The 24,590-nt window shown below is 41.1% G+C and overlaps 7 non-coding genes across 7 annotated transcripts; all 7 read right to left on the reverse strand.

Annotated features, from left to right (window-relative positions):
• Positions 1–877: 877 nt before the first annotated feature.
• LOC132647918 (small nucleolar RNA SNORD109A) lies at positions 878–942 on the reverse strand. The gene has a single exon (XR_009586259.1). It is a non-coding gene; the product is annotated as a small nucleolar RNA SNORD109A (small nucleolar RNA).
• A 3,521-nt stretch (positions 943–4,463) lies between these two features.
• LOC132647435 (small nucleolar RNA SNORD109A) lies at positions 4,464–4,528 on the reverse strand. The gene has a single exon (XR_009585803.1). It is a non-coding gene; the product is annotated as a small nucleolar RNA SNORD109A (small nucleolar RNA).
• A 3,520-nt stretch (positions 4,529–8,048) lies between these two features.
• LOC132647919 (small nucleolar RNA SNORD109A) lies at positions 8,049–8,113 on the reverse strand. The gene has a single exon (XR_009586260.1). It is a non-coding gene; the product is annotated as a small nucleolar RNA SNORD109A (small nucleolar RNA).
• A 3,525-nt stretch (positions 8,114–11,638) lies between these two features.
• Positions 11,639–11,703, reverse strand: LOC132647920 (small nucleolar RNA SNORD109A). The gene has a single exon (XR_009586261.1). It is a non-coding gene; the product is annotated as a small nucleolar RNA SNORD109A (small nucleolar RNA).
• A 5,302-nt stretch (positions 11,704–17,005) lies between these two features.
• LOC132647336 (small nucleolar RNA SNORD109A) lies at positions 17,006–17,070 on the reverse strand. The gene has a single exon (XR_009585704.1). It is a non-coding gene; the product is annotated as a small nucleolar RNA SNORD109A (small nucleolar RNA).
• A 3,527-nt stretch (positions 17,071–20,597) lies between these two features.
• Positions 20,598–20,662, reverse strand: LOC132647655 (small nucleolar RNA SNORD109A). The gene has a single exon (XR_009586001.1). It is a non-coding gene; the product is annotated as a small nucleolar RNA SNORD109A (small nucleolar RNA).
• Positions 20,663–24,187: 3,525 nt separating this feature from the next.
• Positions 24,188–24,252, reverse strand: LOC132647718 (small nucleolar RNA SNORD109A). Its single transcript, XR_009586062.1, has one exon. It is a non-coding gene; the product is annotated as a small nucleolar RNA SNORD109A (small nucleolar RNA).
• Between the last annotated feature and the right edge of the window lie 338 nt (positions 24,253–24,590).

Here is a 24,590-nt window from a genome sequence, read left to right on the forward strand (position 1 = left end):
CTTTCCTTGTTTCATAAAGGAATAGTTGTTTTCATAGATCTTGTGTAACACGCAAATTTTGTTAGAATAGATGATTTGCATCTGTGTGAGAGCGGCAATAAGAGGATGAATGTACCCAGGAGGAAAAGAAAAACACCAACAACAAGTAACAGAAAGCAAAGCCCAATTGTCATTTCTCATGATGGATCAACTGAGATGGTTTCCATGCGAGAAAGAGATAGGTAAACACAACATGCTCTGGAAGATTTTGGCAGCTAAGACATAAATGATGAACACCAATAAAACTAGGGAATGTCTCAAACAGGTGCCCTGGTTTCTCACCTAGCCATTATTATCTAGAATTTACCCAGCCTCCAACAGGAAAGACCATTTCAATTTTCCCTCTATATAAATTGAATGATCCTTTAATTATTAGTTATACGTCAGCCTTTACACAACTTTGGGAAAAGTGCGAGGGCAGTCATTGTCCTCCAATGTTCTTGGGACTACTGGCATGAGCCCTAACCTCCCAGCCTGACACTTTACCACATATGTGCAAGGGTACATCGCCGGAGACTAGGAATGAGCAGCACGTTCGAATTCATCAATTCTTACATATTTTTTGAGTACGTCATTTGCACCTACAGTCATCTCTACCTGATATATGTGCCTACTCCTATAGTAAAGGTTGTCTCCCTATCACTTGGAATCATTTCTATCTCTTTGAAAATAGAAAGCAATGAAGATTGTATCAAACCAAGTATGGGTATTGTTATGAGGCCTTTTTCGAAAAATCTCAGAATCTGATGCCATACTGCACAGTCTCATCCTCTCTGAAGAGGGAAGAGTGCAAGGCAGGCTCTAAACTCCTCATGGGTCTCACGAGGACCTCATATCTGGACCTCAGATCGCATCTGTTCAAGTCAGTCAACGTCCTCAGAGACCTGTTGTCATCATAGATCCAGAAAGGACTTCACTCAACACATGAGTTTTCACCTACCAAGTGAAATCCCAGAGAGCTAGACTCCTGGGCCTTGACAAGGAAGTTCAAAACTGTGCAGGAGGCATGTAGCTCATTCTGTCAAAGGTTCTGGGGAAACACAGAGGACAGGATTAAAGAGCCTTTCCCCTTTGACACCATATGAGAAAAATAGAGGTCAACACATTGCCTTTGGTGGGTGTCACTGTCCCCAAATCGGGTACCTGTGAATGTTCCTTGAATTTATGTATTTAATCTTTACAACAAAGATTTGGTAAGAATAGAGAAAACATTCAAGAAAGCAAAATGCCTTTTTTCCTATCTAGATAAGATTTTTCAACATCCTAATTTGCGGTTTTGATTCTATGCTCGTCATGTTAACCCGCCTTTACACTTCCTCCTCAGGTTCCCTGTCTTCCATGTATGTTCCTCTCCATCTTACAGTGCACAGTATTGAGCCTTCCAGTTGTCCTGCAATTGTCAATGCTCTGGAGGATTTTGTGATGTATGTCCCATGACCACCAGCTCCTTCCATATTTCCTTGGACAACAAAAAGCAACACACAGGCCAAGCTATATTTTGGTCCATATACATCACCAGGTATCCCACAGGACATTGACAGGGACAGGAGTTGGGTTCTGTGTGCCTGATTCCTGAATCTTCTCTTCTTATCACCTCTCATGTCATGTTTCTTCAAATGAACTCAACACCACCCAGGTTCCAAGATGAAGGAAGGCATTGCATTTAATACCAAAAATATTCTTAGTTTTGTTTTGTTTTGTTCTGACAATGGACAACTAGATTTCTGGCTCAACATAATCCATAATCATTTATAAAAAGAATAAATATGGTTCATTGTCAGCTCTGTTTGGGTTTTTGAAAACTTTATGGCAATTCACCTGAATTTTAGAGGGCAAGATTGCATGTTTCCATGCTACTTACAAGGAAGTGAAAACGCATGGGTTGCTCTCTTAGTATCCACGCCAGAGGATCAATGATAGATGAAATTTGTGAGGGTTATTGTTCTGTGCTCTAGGGGTCTAGACTCCTAACACCCTATCATCTTCCTTTGGGTTCCACACCTGTCAGGGCAGAAATAAAAGTTTAATTCTTTGAGCTTGAATGTCGATAAGGGAAGGAGCTGGGAGAAGGCTTTTCTTAGTACTTCTGGATATATTATTTAGAATTGGAAGCTTCAATGGTAGCTTCAAAAGAAAGTCAAATATGCGAATAACTTCACCCAACTGTTGGTTTTCCAAATGCACCTCAAAATACTAATGGTATTAGTTAGTATCCTTGTCACTTGCTTGGGTTTGGTCTACCTAGCTAAGTCCCCTACAATGCCAGGGCCATAGCAAGTGTTCCACCATCAATAGGCAAGATGAAGCCTAGGTTGTTTAGCCATGAGAGGGATGTTAAATAAATCTCATCTCTTGTGGTACACAGTAGGTAAATATTTCGTCAGGCGAGAATGCAGCCTGTCTACAAACAAAAGACACAATGGGAAGCAGCGTCACTTACCTGTCCTGCCAGAAGGGAAGCACCTCTCCAAGTTTTAGCCTGCAACATAATAAGTATGAAGGTTATCAGAAAATGAAATGCGTCTAGGCAACCTTGACTTTCTAAAGTGTCCCGACCTTCAAGTCTGCCAGCAGTTCAGTCTTTCCCAGAACCAACTATTGAATTCATTTCCTCCCTTCCAATCCCCTCAGATTTTAGCCACTGTGGCAAGGATTTCTCTTCTTCTGATGACTTCCTCAGAAGCTGTCTGTGAGAGCATCTTTGCCAGTGCCAGCAGGCACAGTGTGGACGCCTCTCAGTGGGCAGCGAGGAAGTTGGACAAAGCAAAGAAGAAGCAGTGAGTATAGCATTGCAGTATGGTCATTCTTAACTCCTCCTTTCTCAAAGTCAAAACGACCAAGTTGCACAGAGGTGAAAGTCAGTAAGCCCAATGGTATCTTTGAGATTTCAGGGTGCCATTGAAATTTAACCTCTGTGCATGGAATTCTCTCCTTGTTTATCCAACAGAGTGTTCCATAATTGACTTTAGATTTCTTCCCTGCCATGCAACCTCATCTTGGAAGAGAGGGGAATCCAAAGGTACCTTTTTGTCTACATGTATGTTACCATGTCTCGATTCATAAAAACTCAAGTCTTCCACTTGGAAGAGCGTTGGAATCATCTGCCATGCTTCAGGTTAAATCTGATGAAAAGAAGATGTTTTCTACGCACTAACTGACTAGCCCGTGGTCAAATACACATGGGTTGCTTTTTATCGAGTATGTTGTACTACACATCTGAGATTACATGATGTCCTTGATTGGATATTCAAGCTTCAAACATGGCTTTAGAAATTGTGTATCCAGCAAGTGTTACCAAGAGTCCTATGCTACAGCTTTGTAAAAGTCTGTTAGTAGTAAGATATATATATATATATATATATATATATATATATATATATATATATACATATATGTGTGTGTCAGTTCTGATTTAATTGTGTTCATCATGAGGATGTTAAGAAGATTCAGTGTGTGGTTCTTTCTTGTTTCATTGAAGAGTTAGCGCATCTGATCCATTATCAGGATTGTGGGTCTACCAGCTAGCAACATGTTCTTTAGAAATATCTTTCCTTGTTTCATAAAGGAATAGTTGTTTTCATAGATCTTGGGTAACACGCAAATTTTGTTAGAATAGATGATTTGCATCTGTGTGAGAGCGGCAATAAGAGGATGAATGTACCCAGGAGGAAAAGAAAAACAACAACAACAAGTAACAGAAAGCAAAGCCCAATTGTCATTTCTCATGATGGATCAACTGAGATGGTTTCCATGCGAGAAAGAGATAGGTAAACACAACATGCTCTGGAAGATTTTGGCAGCTAAGACAAAAATGATGAACACCAATAAAACTAGGGAATGTCTCAAACAGGTGCCCTGGTTTCTCACCTAGCCATTATTATCTAGAATTTACCCAGCCTCCAACAGGAAAGACCATTTCAATTTTCCCTCTATATAAATTGAATGATCCTTTAATTATTAGTTATACGTCAGCCTTTACACAACTTTGGGAAAAGTGCGAGGGCAGTCCTTGTCCTCCAATATTCTTGGGACTACTGGCATGAGCCCTAACCTCCCAGCCTGACACTTTACCACATATGTGCAAGGGTACATCGCGGGAGACTAAGAATGAGCAGCACGTTCTAATTCATCAGTTCTTACATATTTTTTGAGTACGTCATTTGCACCTACAGTCATCTCTACCTGATATATGTGCCTACTCCTATAGTAAAGGTTGTCTCCCTATCACTTGGAATCATTTCTATCTCTTTGAAAATAGAAAGCAATGAAGATTGTATCAAACCAAGTATGGGTATTGTTATGAGGCTTTTTTCGAAAAATCTCAGAATCTGATGCCATACTGCACAGTTCTCATCCTCTCTGAAGAGGGAAGAGTGCAAGGCAGGCTCTGAACTCCTCATGGGTCTCACGAGGACCTCATATCTGTACCTCAGATCGCATCTGTTCAAGTCAGTCAACGTCCTCAGAGACCTGTTGTCATCATAGATCCAGAAAGGCCTTCGCTCAACACATGAGTTTTCACCTACCAAGTGAAATCCCAGAGAGTTAGACTCCTGGGCCTTGACAAGGAAGTTCAAAACTGTGCAGGAGGCATGTAGCTCATTCTGTCAAACGTTTTGGGGAAACACAGAGGACAGGATTAAAGAGCCTTTCCCCTTTGACACCATATGAGAAAAATAGAGGTCAACACATTGCCTTTGGTGGGTGTCACTGGCCCCAAATCGGGTACCTGTGAATGTTCCTTGAATTTATGTATTTAATCTTTACAACAAAGATTTGGTAAGAATAGAGAAAACATTCAAGAAAGCAAAATGACTATTTTCCTATCTAGATAAGATTTTTCAACATCCTAATTTGCGGTTTTGATTCAATGCTCGTCATGTTAGTTGCCTTTACACTTCCTCCTCAGGTTCCCTGTCTTCCATGTATGTTCCTCTCCATCTTACAGGGCACAGTATTGAGCCTTCCAGTTGTCCTGCAATTGTCAATGCTCTGGAGGATTTTGTGATGTATGTCCCATGACCACCAGCTCCTTCCATATTTCCTTGGACAACAAAAAGCAACACACAGGCCAAGCTATATTTTGGTCCATATATATCACCAGGTATCCCACAGGACATTGACAGGGACAGGAGTTGGGTTCTGTGTGCCTGATTCCTGAACCTTCTCTTCTTATCACCTCTCATGTCATGTTTCTTCAAATGAACTCAACACCACCCAGGTTCCAAGATGAAGGAAGGCATTGCATTTAATACCAAAAATATTCTTAGTTTTGTTTTGTTTTGTTCTGACAATGGACAACTAGATTTCTGGCTCAACATAATCCATAATCATTTATAAAAAGAATAAATATGGTTCATTGTCAGCTCTGTTTGGGTTTTTGAAAACTTTATGGCAATTCACCTGAATTTTAGAGGGCAAGATTGCATGTTTCCATGCTACTTACAAGGAAGTGAAAACGCATGGGTTGCTCTCTTAGTATCCACGCCAGAGGATCAATGATAGATGAAATTTGTGAGGGTTATTGTTCTGTGCTCTAGGGGTCTAGACTCCTAACACCCTATCATCTTCCTTTGGGTTCCACACCTGTCAGGGCAGAAATAAAAGTTTAATTCTTTGAGCTTGAATGTCGATAAGGGAAGGAGCTGGGAGAAGGCTTTTCTTAGTACTTCTGGATATATTATTTAGAATTGGAAGCTTCAATGGTAGCTTCAAAAGAAAGTCAAATATGCCAATAACTTCACCCAACTGTTGGTTTTCCAAATGCACCTCAAAATACTAATGGTATTAGTTAGTATCCTTGTCACTTGCTTGGGTATGGTCTACCTAGCTAAGTCCCCTACAATGCCAGGGCCATAGCAAGTGTTCCACCATCAATAGGCAAGATGAAGCCTAGGTTGTTTAGCCATGAGAGGGACGTTAAATAAATCTCATCTCTTGTGGTACACAGTAGGTAAATATTTCGTCAGGCGAGAATGCAGCCTGTCTACAAACAAAAGACACAATGGGAAGCAGCGTCACTTACCTGTCCTGCCAGAAGGGAAGCACCTCTCTAAGTTTTAGCCTGCAACATAATAAGTATGAAGGTTATCAGAAAATGAAATGCGTCTAGGCAACCTTGACTTTCTAAAGTGTCCCGACCCTCAAGTCTGCCAGCAGTTCAGTCTTTCCCAGAACCAACTATTGAATTAATTTCCTCCCTTCAAATCCCCTCAGATTTTAGCCACTGTGGCAAGGATTTCTCTTCTTCTGATGACTTCCTCAGAAGCTGTCTGTGAGAGCATCTTTGCCAGTGCCAGCAGGCACAGTGTGGACGCCTCTCAGTGGGCAGCGAGGAAGTTGGACAAAGCAAAGAAGAAGCAGTGAGTATAGCATTGCAGTATGGTCATTCTTAACTCCTCCTTTCTCAAAGTCAAAACGACCAAGTTGCACAGAGGTGAAAGTCAGTAAGCCCAATGGTATCTTTGAGATTTCAGGGTGTCATTGAAATTTGTCCTCTGTGTATGGAATTCTCTCCTTGTTTATCCAACAGAGTGTTCCATAATTGACTTTAGATTTCTTCCCTGCCATGCAACCTCATCTTGGAAGAGAGGGGAATCGAAAGGTACCTTTTTGTCTACATGTATGTTACCATGTCTCGATTCATAAAAACTCAAGTCTTCCACTTGGAAGAGCGTGGGAATCATCTACCATGCTTCAGGTTAAATCTGATGAAAAGAAGATGTTTTCTACGCACTAACTGACTAGCCCGTGGTCAAATACACATGGGTTGCTTTTTATCGAGAATGTTGTACTACACATCTGAGATTACATGATGTCCTTGATTGGATATTCAAGCTTCAAACATGGCTTTAGAAATTGTGTATCCAGCAAGTGTTACCAAGAGTCCTATGCTACAGCTTCGTAAAAGTCTGTTAGTAGTAAGATATATATATATATATATATATATATATATATATATATATATACATACATATATGTGTGTGTCAGTTCTGAATTAATTGTGTTCATCATGAGGAAGTTAAGAAGATTCAGTGTGTGGTTCTTTCTTGTTTCATTGAAGAGTTAGCGCATCTGATCCATTATCAGGATTGTGGGTCTACCAGCTAGCAACATGTTCTTTAGAAATATCTTTCCTTGTTTCATAAAGGAATAGTTGTTTTCATAGATCTTGGGTAACACCCAAATTTTGTTAGAATAGATGATTTGCATCTGTGTGAGAGCGGCAATAAGAGGATGAATGTACCCAGGAGGAAAAGAAAAACAACAACAACAAGTAACAGAAAACAAAGCCCAATTGTCATTTCTCATGATGGATCAACTGAGATGGTTTCCATGCGAGAAAGAGATAGGTAAACACAACATGCTCTGGAAGATTTTGGCAGCTAAGACATAAATGATGAACACCAATAAAACTAGGGAATGTCTCAAACAGGTGCCCTGGTTTCTCACCTAGCCATTATTATCTAGAATTTACCCAGCCTCCAACAGGAAAGACCATTTCAATTTTCCCTCTATATAAATTGAATGATCCTTTAATTATTACTTATACGTCAGCCTTTACACAACTTTGGGAAAAGTGCGAGGGCAGTCATTGTCCTCCAATATTCTTGGGACTACTGGCATGAGCTCTAACCTCCCAGCCTGACACTTTACCACATATGTGCAAGGGTACATCGCCGGAGACTAGGAATGAGCAGCACGTTCTAATTCATCAGTTCTTACATATTTTTTGAGTACGTCATTTGCACCTACAGTCATCTCTACCTGATATATGTGCCTACTCCTATAGTAAAGGTTGTCTCCCTATCACTTGGAATCATTTCTATCTCTTTGAAAATAGAAAGCAATGAAGATTGTATCAAACCAAGTATGGGTATTGTTATGAGGCCTTTTTCGAAAAATCTCAGAATCTGATGCCATACTGCACAGTTCTCATCCTCTCTGAAGAGGGAAGAGTGCAAGGCAGGCTCTGAACTCCTCATCGGTCTTACGAGGACCTCATATCTGGACCTCAGATCGCATCTGTTCAAGTCAGTCAACGTCCTCAGAGACCTGTTGTCATCATAGATCCAGAAAGGCCTTCGCTCAACACATGAGTTTTCACCTACCAAGTGAAACCCCAGAGAGCTAGACTCCTGGGCCTTGACAAGGAAGTTCAAAACTGTGCAGGAGGCATGTAGCTCATTCTGTCAAAGGTTCTGGGGAAACACAGAGGACAGGATTAAAGAGCCTTTCCCCTTTGACACCATATGAGAAAAATAGAGGTCAACACATTGCCTTTGGTGGGTGTCACTGGCCCCAAATCGGGTACCTGTGAATGTTCCCTGAACTTATGTATTTAATCTTTACAACAAAGATTTGGTAAGAAGAGAGAAAACATTCAAGAAAGCAAAATGACTTTTTTTCCTATCTAGATAAGATTTTTCAACATCCTAATTTGCGGTTTTGATTCTATGCTCGTCATGTTAACCCGCCTTTACACTTCCTCCTCAGGTTCCCTGTCTTCCATGTATGTTCCTCTCCATCTTACAGTGCACAGTATTGAGCCTTCCAGTTGTCCTGCAATTGTCAATGCTCTGGAGGATTTTGTGATGTATGTCCCATGACCACCAGCTCCTTCCATATTTCCTTGGACAACAAAAAGCAACACACAGGCCAAGCTATATTTTGGTCCATATACATCACCAGGTATCCCACAGGACATTGACAGGGACAGGAGTTGGGTTCTGTGTGCCTGATTCCTGAACCTTCTCTTCTTATCACCTCTGATGTCATGTTTCTTCAAATGAACTCAACACCACACAGGTTCCAAGATGAAGGAAGGCATTGCATTTAATACCAAAAATATTCTTAGTTTTGTTTTGTTTTGTTCTGACAATGGACAACTAGATTTCTGGCTCAACATAATCCATAATCATTTATAAAAAGAATAAATACGGTTCATTGTCAGCTCTGTTTGGGTTTTCGAAAACTTTATGGCAATTCACCTGAATTTTAGAGGGCAAGATTGCATGTTTCCATGCTACTTACAAGGAAGTGAAAACGCATGGGTGGCTCTCTTAGTATCCACGCCAGAGGATCAAGGATAGATGAAATTTGTGAGGGTTATTGTTCTGTGCTCTACGGGTCTAGACTCCTAACACCCAATCATCTTCCTTTGGGTTCCACACCTGTCAAGGCAGAAAGAAGAGTTTAATTCTTTGAGCTTGAATGTCCATAAGGGAAGGAGCTGGGAGAAGGCTTTTCTTAGTACTTCTGGATATATTATTTAGAATTGGAAGCTTCAATGGTAGCTTCAAATGATAGTCAAATATGCCAATAACTTCACCCAACTGTTGGTTTTCCAAATGCACCTCAAAATACTAATGGTATTAGGTAGTATCCTTGTCACTTGCTTGGGTTGGGACTACCTAGCTAAGTCCCCTACAATGCCAGGGCCATAGCAAGTGTTCCACCATCAAGAGGCAAGACGAAGCCTAGGTTGTTTAGCCATGAGAGGGACGTTAAATAAATCTCATCTCTTGTGGTACACAGTAGGTAAATATTTAGTCAGGCGAGAATGCAGCCTGTCTACAAACAAAAGACACAATGGGAAGCAGCGTCACTTACCTGTCCTGCCAGAAGGGAAGCACCTCTCCAAGTTTTAGCCTGCAACATAATAAGTATGAAGGTTATCAGAAAAGGAAATGCGTCTAGGCAACCTTGACTTTCTAAAGTGTCCCGACCTTCAAGTCTGCCAGGAGTTGAGTCTTTCCCAGAACCCACTATTGAATTCATTTCCTCCCTTCCAATCCCCTCAGATTTTAGCCACTGTGGCAAGGATTTCTCTTCTTCTGATGACTTCCTCAGAAGCTGTCTGTGAGTGCATCTTTGCCAGTGCCAGCAGGCACAGTGTGGACGCCTCTCAGTGGGCAGCGAGGAAGTTGGACAAAGCAAAGAAGAAGCAGTGAGTATAGCATTGCAGTATGGTCATTCTTAACTCCTCCTTTCTAAAAGTCAAAACGACCAAGTTGCACAGAGGTGAAAGTCAGTAAGCCCAATGGTATCTTTGAGATTTCAGGGTGTCATTGAAATTTGTCCTCTGTGCATGGAATTCTCTCCTTGTTTATTCAACAGAGTGTTCCATAATTGACTTTAGATTTCTTCCCTGCCATGCAACCTCATCTTGGAAGAGAGGGGAATCCAAAGGTACCTTTTTGTCTACATGTATGTTACCATGTCTCGATTCATGGAACTGAAGTCTTCCACTTGGAAGAGCGTTGGAATCATCTACCATGCTTCAGGTTAAATCTTATGAAAAGAAGATGTTTTCCACGCACTAACTGACTACCCCGTGGTCAAATACAATGGGTTGCTTTTTATCGAGTATGTTGTACTACACATCTGATATTACATGATGTCCTTCATTGGATATTCAAGCTTCAACCATGGCTTTAGTAATTGTGTATCCAGCAAGTGTTACCAAGAGTCTCATACTCCAGCTTCGTAAAAGTCTCTTAGTAGCAAGATATATATATATATATATATATATATATATATATATATATATATACATATATGTGTGTGTCAGTTCTGAATTAATTGTGTTCATCATGAGGATGTTAAGAATATTCAGGGTGTGGTTCTTTCTTGTTTCATTGGAGAGTTAGCACGTCTGATCCATTATCAGGATTGTGGATCTACCAGCTAGCAACATGTTCTTTAGAAATATCTTTCCTTATTTCATAAAGGATTAGTTGTTTTCATAGATCTTGGGTAACACGCAAATTTTGTTAGAATAGATGATTTGCATCTGTGTGAGAGTGGCAATAAGAGGATGAATGTACCCAGGAGGAAAACAGAAACAACAACAACAAATAACAGAAAGCAAAGCCCAATTTTCATTTCTCATGATGGATCAACTGAGATGGTTTCCATGCGAGAGAGAGATAGGTAAACACAACATGCTCTGGAAGATTTTGGCAGCTAAGACATAAATGATGAACACCAATAAAACTAGGGAATGTCTCCAACAGGTGCCCTGGCTTCTCACCTAGCCATTATTATCTAGAATTTACCCAGCCTCCAACAGGAAAGACCATTTCAATTTTCCCTCTATATAAATTGAATGATCCTTTAATTATTAGTTATACGTCAGCCTTTACACAACTTTGGGTAAAGTTCGAGGGCAGTCATTGTCCTCCAATATTCTTGGGACTACTGGCATGAGCCCTAACCTCCCCTCCTGACACTTTACCACATATGTGCAAGGGTACATCGCCGGAGACTAGGAATGAGCAGCACGTTCTTACATATAATTCATCAGTTCTTACATATTTTTTGAGTACGTCATTTGCACCTACAGTCATCTCTACCTGATATATGTGCCTACTCCTATAGTAAAGGTTGTCTCCCTATCACTTGGAATCATTGCTATCTCTTTGAAAATAGAAAGCAATGAAGATTGTATCAAACCAAGTATGGGTACTGTTATGAGGCCTTTTTCGAAAAATCTCAGAATCTGATGCCATACTGCACAGTTCTCATCCTCTCTGAAAAGGGAAGAGTGCAAGGCAGGCTCTGAAATCCTCATGGGTATCACGAGGACCTCATATCTGGACCTCAGATCGCATCTGTTCAAGTCAGTCAACGTCCTCAGAGACCTGTTGTCATCATAGATCCAGAAAGGCCTTCGCTCAACACATGAGTTTTCACCTACCAAGTGAAACCCCAGAGAGCTAGACTCCCGGGCCTTGACAAGGAAGTTCAAAACTGTACAGGAGGCATGTAGCTCATTCTGTCAAAGGTTCTGGGGAAACACAGAGGACAGGATTAAAGAGCCTTTCCCCTTTGACACCATATGAGAAAAATAGAGGTCAACACATTGCCTTTGGTGGGTGTCACTGGCCCCAAATCGGGTACCTGTGAATGTTCCCTGAACTTATGTATTTAATCTTTACAACAAAGATTTGGTAAGAATAGAGAAAACATTCAAGAAAGAAAAATGACTTTTTTTCCTATCTAGATAAGATTTTTTCAACATCCTAATTTGCGGTTTCGATTCTATGCTCCTCATGTTAACCCGCCTTTACACTTCCTCCTCCTGTTCCCTGTCTTCCATGTATGTTCCTCTCCATCTTTCAGTGCCCAGTATTGAGCCTTCCAGTTGTCCTGCAATTGTCAATGCTCTGGAGGATTTTGTGATGTATGTCGCATGACCACCAGCTCCTTCCATATTTCCTTGGACAACAAAAAGCAACACACAGGCCAAGCTACATTTTGGTCCATATACATCACCAGGTATCCCACAGGACATTGACAGGGACAGGAGTTGGGTTCTGTGTGCCTGATTCCTGAACCTTCTCTTCGTATCACCTCTCATGTCATGTTTCTTCAAATGAACTCAACCCCACCCAGTTTCCAAGATGAAGGAAGGCATTGCATTTAATACCAAAAATATTCTTAGTTTTGTTTTGTTCTGACAATGGACAGAACTAGATTTCTGGCTCAACATAATCCATAATCATTTATAAAAAGAATAAATATGGTTCATTGTCAGCTCTGTTTGGGTTTTCGAAAACTTTATGGCAATTCACCTGAATTTTAGAGGGCAAGATTGCATGTTTCCATGCTACTTACAAGGAAGTGAAAACGCATGGGTGGCTCTCTTAGTATCCACGCCAGAGGATCAAGGATAGATGAAATTTGTGAGGGTTATTGTTCTGTGCTCTAGGGGTCTAGACTCCTAACACCCTATCATCTTCCTTTGGGTTCCACACCTGTCAGGGCAGAAATAAGAGTTTAATTCTTTGAGCTTGAATGTCGATAAGGGAAGGAGCTGGGAGAAAGCTTTTCTTAGTCCTTCTGGATATATTTTTTAGAATTGGAAGCTTCAATGGTAGCTTCAAAAGAAAGTCAAATATGCCAATAACTTTACCCAACTGTTGGTTTTCCAAATGCACCTCAAAATACTAATGGTATTAGGTAATATCCTTGTCACTTGCTTGGGGTGGGACTACCTAGCTAAGTCCCCTACAATGCCAGGGCCATAGCAAGTGTTCCACCATCAAGAGGCAAGACGAAGCCTAGGTTGTTTAGCCATGAGAGGGACGTTAAATAATTCTCATCTCTTGTGGTACACAGTAGGTAAATATTTAGTCAGGTGAGAATGCAGCCTGCCTACAAACAAAAGACACAATGGGAAGCAGCGTCACTTACCTGTCCTGCCAGAAGGGAAGCACCTCTCCAAGTTTTAGCCTGCAACATAATAAGTATGAAGGTTATCAGAAAAGGAAATGCGTCTAGGCAACCTTGACTTTCTAAAGTGTCCCGACCTTCAAGTCTGCCAGCACTTCAGTCTTTCCCAGAACCCACTATTGAATTCATTTCCTCCCTTCCAATCCCCTCAGATTTTAGCCACTGTGGCAAGGATTTCTCTTCTTCTGATGACTTCCTCAGAAGCTGTCTGTGAGAGCATCTTTGCCAGTGCCAGCAGACACAGTGTGGACGCCTCTCAGTGGGCAGCAGGGAAGTTGGACAAAGCAAAGAAGAGGCACTGCCTATAGCATTGCAGTATGGTCATTCTTTTTTTTTTTTTTTTTTTTCAATGCTGTTTATTCAGGAACATTGAAGAATCCTCGGGCCCTGGGGAAAGTCAGCCCACAGCTTAAATAGCCTCTGGGTAGCCAACCCAGGCGTGCCACGGGGGCAATGCAGATAGGTCCACATACATGGAAGCAAGCCAGATCCTCGGCCTTAGCCAAATGTGGAGTTGTTCGTGACAGAGAGCACTCACCATCAGGAAGGTGAAAGGCGGAAACCAGCTCCATCTTTAAGGCATAGCATTCCGCAGCTCTCTACAGTTCCCCCTTTTTGTTTTAGACGCATCAGGCAAGAGTAGAGGTCTGATCTCTGATATTAGAAATAAATTGGGACTTTGTACAGATGTTCATTTAGGTGTCATCCACCCAAAGAGCATCAGACCCGTAAGATACCTTTTTCTCAGAGGCGGGACCTGGGGCATCAACCTGCATCCAATCAGACATGGTCTTCTCTGGGTCCAAAGCGGCTGACCCTGAGTGCAGTGCTTAGCCTCGCATCCTGAGCTTATCATTTTAGCTTTTTCTGGTATCCAACCATGCTTGGGGGAATGTCCTGCTTCATGGCTGTAAAGGCCTGAATGATCATGGCTGCAACACACTGTTGTGAGACTCTAATCTTGCATATATACCACAGGCAAACCAAGGAGACCAACACCAGAAGGCCTGCTAACACTCCCATGCCCGCCCATTCCTTCAGATGGTTCATTGCTGCAGCAATCCATGTTGATAATCCTGTGGCTAGTCCTGCGTCCACTCTGGTAGAATTTACTGTGACAATGGCCACTCTCAGCTGCTCCATCGTAGTATCGAATTCTCCAGTCCAATTATCTAAAATATAGCTCGACAATTGTTTAGACAGATTTGCAGCACAGGAAAAATTCTCATGTTGTATGCTAGTGACACAAAGTCCAGCATACTTTCATTGACAGCCAGGTTGAGCGATTTGCCATAGGGTATCTATTTGCTCCTACAAGAGGTCAATCCTCTGATTGAACACCATCAAGCTTCCTTTTAGTTGAGCATTAATTCCTTTATGTACAACAAAGGCATGAGCTACATTGGCTTAATGATTATTCAGGGTCTGAACTGACAGACTACAATAAGAAAGGAGAGGAGATCCTCCCCTATTAGTGGACTTGGGGAGTGGCATGCAAGCAGAGGGAGGAGGGAGGGTAGGATTGGGAGGAGAGGAGGGAGGGGCTAATGGGGGGATGCAGAATGAATAAAGTGTAATTGATGAAAAATTTAAGAAAAAAGGAAAAAAATAATTTAATAACCTTAAATGAATTTCAAAATTGGAGGAAAACATGGAGTTAGTCAATTGGCATGGAGCACGTCTCGCCCCTGGGGGCAATGGTCTCCTGAACTTACTCAGACCTCGGACACCACCACTGCTAGTTCTAGAACTGACGCAGGATGTTCCAACGAGGGGTTAAGGCTTCTCATAATATTTCCTATAAGCCCACACCTGTTTGTCTATATCCCCCATTTTTATTCATTATTAGCCAGATAGAGTCAAGTAATTGTGGTAATGATACTTGCTTTTTTGCCCAATGCTGGAATGCTAGTAAATTTAGGTATGCCCTGGTTACTCGCATGCCTCGCTGGGTGCCTGTGCCCATTGATGCCCCTCACGCTATGACTCTCTTCAGACAGAAAAGGGATCTTGGAACTACAGCCACCATTGTTACTACCATCTCACTGACAGCTGTTGGAGCTACCACCAGGGCATTAGCCATGAGTCATACTGTACAGTATGGTCATTCTTAACTCCTGGTTTCTCAAAGTCAAAATGAACAAGTTGCACAGAGGTGAAAGTCAGTAAGCCCTATGGTATCTTTGAGATTTCAGGGTGTCATTGAAATTTGTCCTCTGTGCATGGAATTCTCTCATGTTTATCCAACAGAGTGTTCCATAATTGACTTTAGATTTCTTCCCTGCCATGCAACCTCATCTTGGAAGAGAGGGGATTCCAAAGGTGCCTTTTTGTCTATATGTATGTTACCATGTATCGATTCATGGAACTCAAGTATTCCACTTGGAAGAGAGTTGGAATCATCTACCATGCTTCAGGTTAAATCTGATGAAAAGAAGATGTTTTCTACTCACTAACTGACTAGCCCGTGGTCAAATACTCATGGGTTGCTTTTTATCGAGTATGTTGTACTACAAATCTGAGATTACATGATGTCCTTGATTGGATATTCAAGCGTCAACCATGGCTTTAGAAATTGTGTATCCAGCAAGTGTTACCAAAAGTCCTATGCTCCTGCTTCCTAAAAGTCTGTTAGTAGTAAGATATATATATGTATATATATATATATATATATTTATATATATGTGTGTGTGTGTGTGTGTGTCAGTTCTGAATTAATTGTGTTCATCATGAGGATATTAAGAAGATTCAGTGTGTGGTTCTTTCTTGTTTCATTGGAGAGTTAGTGTGTCTGCTCCATTATCAGGACTGTGGGTCTACCAGCTAGCAACATGTTCTATAGACGTATATTTCCTTTGTTTTTTAAAGGAGTAGTTGTTTTCATAGATATTGGGTAACACGCAAATTTTGTTAAAAGAGATGATTTGCATCTGTGTGAGTGCAGCAATAAGAGGATGAATGTACCAAGGAGGAAAATAGAAACAAAAACAACGAATAACAGAAAGCAAAGCCCAATTGTCATTTCTCATGATGGATCAACTGAGAGGGTTTCCATGCGAGAGAGAGATAGGTAAACACAACATGCTCTGGAATATTTTGGCAGCTAAGACATACTTGATGAACACCAATAAAACTAGGGAATGTCTCAAACAGGTGCCCTGGCTTATCACCTAGCCATTATTATCTAGAATTTACCCAGGCTCCAACAGGAAAGATCATTTCAAATTTCCCTCTATATAAATTGAATGGTCCTGGAATTATTTGTTATACGTCAGCCTTTACACAACTTTGGGTAAATGGCGAGGGCAGTTATTGTCCTCCAATATTCTTGGGACTACTGGCATGATCCATAACATCCCCTCCTGACACTTTACTACATATGTGCAAGGGTACATCGACCGAGACTAGGAATGAGCAGCACGTTCGAATTCATCAGTTCCTAGATAGTTTTTGAGTACGTCATTTGCACCTACAGTCATCTCTACCTGATATATGTGCCTACTCCTATAGTAAAGGCTCTCTCCCTATCACTTGAAATCATTTCAATCTCTTGGAAAATAGAACGCAATGAAGAATGTATCAAACCATGTATGGGTACTGTTATGAGGCCTTTTTCGAAAAATCTCAGAATCTGATGCCAAACTGCACAGTTCTCATCCTCTCTGAAGAGGGAAGAGTGCCAGGCAGACTCTGAAATCCTCATGGGTCTCACACGGACCTCATATCTGGACCTCATATCGCATCTGTTCTAGTCAGTCAACGTCCTCAGATACCTGTTGTCATCATAGATCCAGAAAGGCCTTTGATAAACACATGAGTTTTCACCTACCAAATGAAACCCCAGAGAGCTAGACTCCTGGGCCTTGACAAGGAAGTTCAAAACTGAGCAGGAGGCATGTAGCTCATTCTATCAAAGGTGGTGGGGAAACACAGAGGACAGGATTAAAGAGCCTTTCCCCTTTGACCCCATATGAGAAAAATAGAGGTCAAAACATTGCATTCGGTGGGTGTCACTGCCCCCAAATCGGGTGCCTCTCAATGTTCCCTGAACTTCTGTACTTGACCTTTACAACAGAGATTTTGGCAAGAATAGAGAAAACATTCAAGTAAGCAAAATGACTTTGTTCCTATCTAGATAAGATTTTTTCAACATCCTAATTTGCGGTTTTGATTCTATTCTCTTCCTCTTTACCCTCCTTTAGGATTCTTCCTCCTGTTCCCTGTCTTCCATGTATGTTCCTCTCTATCTTTCAGTGCCCAGTATTGAGCCTTCCAGTTGTCCTGCAATTGTCAATGCTCTGGAGGATTTTGTGATGTATGTCACATGACCACCAGCTCGTTCCATATTTCCTTGGACACAAACTGGAACAGAGAAACCAAGCTACATTTTGATCCATATATATCACCAGGTATCCCAAAGGACATTGACAGGGACAGGAGTTGGATTCTGTGTGCCTGATTCCTGAACCTGCTCTTCTTATCACCTCTCATGTCATGTTTCTTCAAATGAACTCAAAACCACCCAGTTTCCAAGATGAAGGAAGGCATTGCATTTAATACCAAAAATATTCTTAGTTTTGTTTTGTTTTGTTTTTTTCTGACAATGGAAAACTAGATTTCTGGCTCAACATAATCCATAATCATTTATAAAAAGAATAATTATGGTTCATTATCAGCTGTGTTTGGGGCTACGAAAACTTTACGGCAATTCACCTGAATTTTGGAGGGCAGATTGCAAGTTTCCATTCTACTTACAAGGACTTGAAAATACATTGGTCGCTCTCTTAGTATCCACGCCAGAGGTACAAGGATAGATGAAATTTGTGAGGGTTATTGTTCTGTGCTCTAGGGGGCTAGACTCCTAACACCCTATCATCTTCCTTTGAGTTCCAACCTGCCAGGGCAGAAATAAGAGTTTAATTCTTTGAGCTTGAATGTCGATAAGGGAAGGAGCTGGGAAAAGACTTATCTTAGTATTTCTGGATATATTATTTAGAATTGGAAGCTTCAATGGTAGCTTCAAAAGAAAGTCAAATATGCCAATAACTTCACCCAACTGTTGGTTTTCCAAATGCACCTCAACATGCTAATGGTAATAGGTAGTATCCTTGCTTGGGTTGGGACTACCTAGCTAAGTCCCCTACAATGCAAAGGCCATAACAAGTGTTCCACCAGCAAGAGGCAAGATGAAGCCTAGGTTGTTTAGCCATAAGCGGGAAGTCAAATGATTCTCATCTCTAGAGGTACACAGTAGGTAAATATTTAGTCAGCCGAGACTGCAGCCTGCCTACAAACAAAAGACACCATGGGAAGCAGCGTCACTGCTTACCTGTCCTGCCAGAAGGGAAGCACCTCTCCAAGTTTTAACCTGCAACATAATAAGTATGAAGGTTATCAGAAAAGGAAATGCGTCTAGGCAACCTTGACTTTCTAAAGTTTCCCGACCTTCAAGTCTGCCAGCCGTTCAGTATTTCCCAGAACCAACTATTGAATTCATTTCCTCCCTTCCAATCCCCTCAGATTTTAGCCACTGTGGCAAAAATTTCTCTTCTTCTGATGGCTTCCTCAAAAGCTGTCTGTGAGAGCATCTTTGCGAGTGCCAGCAGACACAGTATGGATGCCTCTCAGTGGGCAGCAAGGAAGTTCAACAAAGCAAAGAAGAGGCACTGCCTATAGCATTGCAGTATGGTCATTCTTAACTCCTCCTCGTTTCTCAAAGTCAAAACGAACAAGTTGCACAGAGGTGAAAGTCAGTAAGTCCTATGGTATCTTTGATATTTCAGGGTGTCATTGAAATTTATCCTCTGTGCATGGAATTCTTTCATTGTTTATCCAACAGAGTATTCCATAATTTACTATAGATTTCTTCCATGCCATGCAACCTCATCTTGGATGAGAGCGGAATCCAAAGGTGCCTTTTCGTCTACATGTATGTTACCATGTCTCAATTCACGGAACTCAAGTCTTCCACTTGGAAGAGCGTTGGAATCATCTACCATGCTTCAGGTTAAAACTGATGAAAAGAAGATGTTTTGTATGCACTAACTGACTAGCCTGTGGTCAAATACTCATGGGTTGCTTTTTAATAGAATATGTTGTACTACACATCTGAGATTACATGATTTCCTTGATTGGATATTCAAGTTTCAACCATGGTTGTAGAAATTGTGTATCCAGCAAGAGTTACCAAGAGTCCTATCCTCCTGCTTCCTAAAAGTCTGTTAGTAGTAAGATATATATATATATATATATATATATATATATATATATATATCTGTGTGTGTGTGTGTGTGTGTCAGTTCTGAATTAATTATGTTCATCATGAGGATATTAAGAAGATTCAGTGTGTAGTTCTTTCTTGTTTCATTGGAGAGTTAGCGTGTCTGCTCCATTATCAGGACTGTGGGTCTACCAGCTAGCAACATGTTCTTTAGAAATATCTTTCCTTGTTTTTTAAAGGAATAGTTGTTTTCATAGATCTTGGGTAACACGCAAATTTTGTTAGAAGAGATGATGTGCATCTGTGTGAGAGCTGCAATAAGAGGAAGAATGTACACAGGTGGAAAACAGAAACAACAACAAGAAATAACAGAAAGCAAAGCCCAATTGTCATTTCCATGATGGATCAACTGAGATGGTTTCCATGCGAGAGAGAGAGATAGGTAAACACAACATGCTCTGGAAGATTTTGGCAGCTAAGACAGAATTGAAGAACAACAATAAAACTATTGAATGTCTCAAACAGGTGCCCTGGCTTATCACCTAGCCATTATTATCTAGAATTTACCCAGCCTCCAACAGGAAAGACCATTTCAATTTTCCCTCTATCTAAATTGAATGATCCTGGAATTATTTGTTATACGTCAGCCTTTACACAACTTTGGGTAAAGGGCGAGGGCAGTCATTGTCCTCCAATATTCTTGGGACTACTGGCATGAGCCATAAAATCCGCTCCTGACACTTTACCACATATGTGCAAGGGTACATCGACCGAAACTAGGAATGAGCACCACGTTCTAATTCATCAGTTCTTAGATATTTTTTGAGTATATCATTTGCACCTACAGTCATCTCTACCTGATATATGTGCCTACTCCTATAGTAAAGGCTGTCTCCCTATCACTTGGAATCATTTCAATCTTTTTGAAAATAGAAAGCAATGAAGAAAGTATCAAACCAAGTATGGGTACTGTTATGAGGCCTTTTTCGAAAAATCTCAGAATCTGATGCCAAACTGCACAGTTCTCATCCTCTCTGAAGAGGGAAGAGTGCCAGGCAGGCTCTGAAATCCTCATGGGTCTCACGAGGTCCTCATATCTGGACCTCAGATTACATCTGCTCAAGTCAGTCAACGTCCTCAGATACCTGTTGTCATCATAGATCCAGAAAGGCCTTCGCTCAACACATGAGTTTTCACCTACCAAGTGAAACCCCAGAGAGCTAGACTCCTGGGCCTTGACAAGAAAGTTCAAAACTATGCAGGAGGCATGTAGCTCATTCTGTCAAAGGTGGTGGGGAAACACAGTGACAGGATTGAAGAGCCTTTCCCCTCTGACACCTTATGAGAAAAATAGAGGTCAAAACATTGCATTTGGTCGGTGTCACTGGCCCCAAGTCGGGTAGCTGTGAATGTTCCCTGAAATTATGTACTTAATCTTTACAACAGAGATTTTGGTAAGAATAGAGAAAACATTCAAGTAAGCAAAATGACTTTGTTCCTATCTAGATAAGATTTTGTCAACATCCTAATTTGCGGTTTTGATTCTATGCTCTTCCTCTTAACCCTACTTTAGGATTCCTCCTCCTGTTCCTTTCTTCCATGTATGTTCCTCTCCATCTTACAGTGCCCAGTATTGAGCCTTCCAGTTGTCCTGCAATTGTCAATGCTCTGGAGGATTTTGTGATGTATGTCACATGACCACCAGCTCGTTCCATATTTCCTTGGACAACAAATTGGAACACACAAGCCAAGCTACATTTTGGTCCATTTACATTTCCAGGTATCCCACAGGACATTGACAGGGACAGGAGTTGGGTTCTGTGTTCCTGATTCCTGAACCTTCTCTTCTTATCACCTCTCATGTCATGTTTCTTCAAATGAACTCAAATCCACCCAGTTTCCAAGATGAAGGAAGGCATTGCATTTAATACCAAAAATATTCTTCGTTTTGTTTTGTTTTGTTCTGACAATGGACAACTAGATTTCTGGCTCAACATAATCCATAATCATTTATAAAAAGAATAATTATGGTTCATTGTCAGCTCTGTTTGGGGCTGCGAAAACTTTATGGCAATTCACCTGAATTTTAGAGGGCAAGATTGCAAGTTTCCATGCTACTTACAAGGACGTGAAAACGCATGGGTTGCTCTCTTAGTATCCACGCCAGAGGATCAAGGATAGATGAAATTTGTGAGGGTTATTGTTTTGTGCTCTAGGGGTCTAGACTCCTAACACCCTATCATCTTCCTTTGGGTTCCACACCTGTCAGGGCAGAAAGAAGAGTTTAATTCTTTGAGCTTGAATGTCCATAAGGGAAGGAGCTGGGAGAAGGCTTTTCTTAGTACTTCTGGATATATTATTTAGAATTGGAAGCTTCAAGGGTAGCTACAAAAGAAAGTCACATAGTCCAATAACTTCACCCAACTAATGGTTTTCCAAATGCACATCAACATACTAATGGTATTAGGTAGTATCCTTGTCACTTACTTGGGTTGGGACTACCTAGCTAAGTCCCCTACAATGCCAGGGCCATAACAAGTGTTCCACCAGCAAGAGGCAAGATGAAGCCTAGGTTGTTTAGCCATAAGAGGGACGTCAAATGATTCTCATCTCTAGAGGTACACAGTAGGTAAATATTTAGTCAGCCGAGACTGCAGCCTGCCTACAAACAAAAGACACCATGGGAAGCAGCGTCACTGCTTACCTGTCCCGCCAGAAGGGAAGCACCTCTCCAAGTTTTAGCCTGCAACATAATAAGTATGAAGGTTATCAGAAAAGGAAATGCGTCTAGGCAACCTTGACTTTCTAAAGTGTCCCGACCTTCAAGTCTACCAGCTGTTCAGTATTTCCCAGAACCAACTATTGAATTCATTTCCTCCCTTCCAATCCCCTCAGATTTTAGCCACTGTGGCAAAAATTTTCTTCTTCTGATGGCTTCCTCAAAAGCTGTCTGTGAGAGCATCTTTGCCAGTGCCAGCAGACACAGTGTGGACGCCTCTCAGTGGGCAGCAAGGAAGTTCAACAAAGCAAAGAAGAGGCACTGCCTATAGCATTGCAGTATGGTCATTCTTAACTCCTCCTCGTTTCTCAAAGTAAAAACGAACAAGTAGCAAAGAGGTGAAAGTCAGTAAGCCCTATGGTATCTTTGAGATTTCAGGGTGTCATTGAAATTTATGCTCTGTGCATGGAATTCTTTCCTTGTTTATCCAACAGAGTATTCCATAATTGACTTTAGATTTCTTCCATGCCATGCAACCTCATCTTGGAAGAGAGGGGAATCCAAAGGTGCCTTTTTGTCTACATGTATGTTACCATGTCTCGATTCATGGAACTCAAGTCTTCCACTTGGAAGAGCGTTGGAATCATCTACCATGCTTCAGGTTAAATCTCATGAAAAGAAGATGTTTTGTACGCACTAACTGACTAGCCTGTTGTCAAATACTCATGGGTTGCTTTTTAATAGAGTATGTTGTACTACACATCTTAGATTACATGATGTCCTTGATTGGATATTCAAGTTTCAACCATGGTTGTAGAAATTGTGTATCCAGCAAGAGTTACCAAGAGTCCTATCCTCCTGCTTCCTAAATGTCTGTTAGTAGTAAGATATATATATGTATATATATATATATATATTTATATATATGTGTGTGTGTGTGTGTGTCAGTTCTGAATTAATTATGTTCATCATGAGGATATTAAGAAGATTCAGTGTGTGGTTCGTTCTTGTTTCATTGGAGAGTTAGCGTGTCTGCTCCATTATCAGGACTGTGGGTCTACCAGCTAGCAACATGTTCTTTAGAAATATCTTTCCTCTTTTTTTAAAGGAATAGTTGTTTTCATAGATCTTGGGTAACACGCAAATTTTGTTAGAAGAGATGATGTGCATCTGTGTGAGAGCTGCAATAAGAGGAAGAATGTACGCAGGTGGAAAACAGAAACAACAACAAGAAATAACAGAAAGCAAAGCCCAGTTGTCATTTCCATGATGGATCAACTGAGATGGTTTCCATGCGAGAGAGAGAGAGATAGGTAAACACAACATGCTCTGGAAGATTTTGGCAGCTAAGACATAATTGAAGAACACCAATAAAACTAGGGAATGTCTCAAACAGGTGCCCTGGCTTATCACCTAGCCATTATTATCTAGAATTTACCCAGCCTCCAACAGGAAAGACCATTTCAATTTTCCCTCTATCTAAATTGAATAATCCTGGAATTATTTGTTATACGTCAGCCTTTACACAACTTTGGGTAAAGGGCGAGGGAAGTCATTGTCCTCCAATATTCTTGGGACTACTGGCATGAGCCATAAAAGCCGCTCCTGACACTTTACCACATATGTGCAAGGGTACATCGACCGAGACTAGGAATGAGCACCACGTTCGAATTCATCAGTTCTTAGATATTTTTTGAGTATATCATTTGCACCTACAGTCATCTCTACCTGATATATGTGCCTACTCCTATAGTAAAGGCTGTCTCCCTATCAATTGGAATCATTTCTATCTCTTTGAAAATAGAAAGCAATGAAGAAAGTATCAAACCAAGTATGGGTACTGTTATGAGGCCTTTTTCGAAAAATCTCAGAATCTGATGCCAAACTGCACAGTTCTCATCCTCTCTGAAGAGGGAAGAGTGCCAGGCAGGCTCTGAAATCCTCATGGGTCTCACGAGGTCCTCATATCTGGACCTCAGATCACATCTGCTCAAGTCAGTCAACGTCCTCAGATACCTGTTGTCATCATAGATCCAGAAAGGCCTTCGCTCAACACATGAGTTTTCACCTACCAAGTGAAACCCCAGAGAGCTAGACTCCTGGGCCTTGACAAGGAAGTTCAAAACTGTGCAGGAGGCATGTAGCTCATTCTGTCAAAGGTGGTGGGGAAACACAGTGACAGGATTGAAGAGCCTTTCCCCTCTGACACCATATGAGAAAAATAGAGGTCAAAACATTGCATTTGGTGGGTGTCACTGGCCCCAAATCGGGTAGCTGTGAATGTTCCCTGAAATTATGTACTTAATCTTTACAACAGAGATTTTGGTAAGAATAGAGAAAACATTCAAGTAAGCAAAATGACTTTATTCCTAT

Source organism: Meriones unguiculatus, chromosome 14, assembly GCF_030254825.1.
Source record: "Meriones unguiculatus strain TT.TT164.6M chromosome 14, Bangor_MerUng_6.1, whole genome shotgun sequence".
NCBI lineage: Eukaryota > Metazoa > Chordata > Mammalia > Rodentia > Muridae > Meriones > Meriones unguiculatus.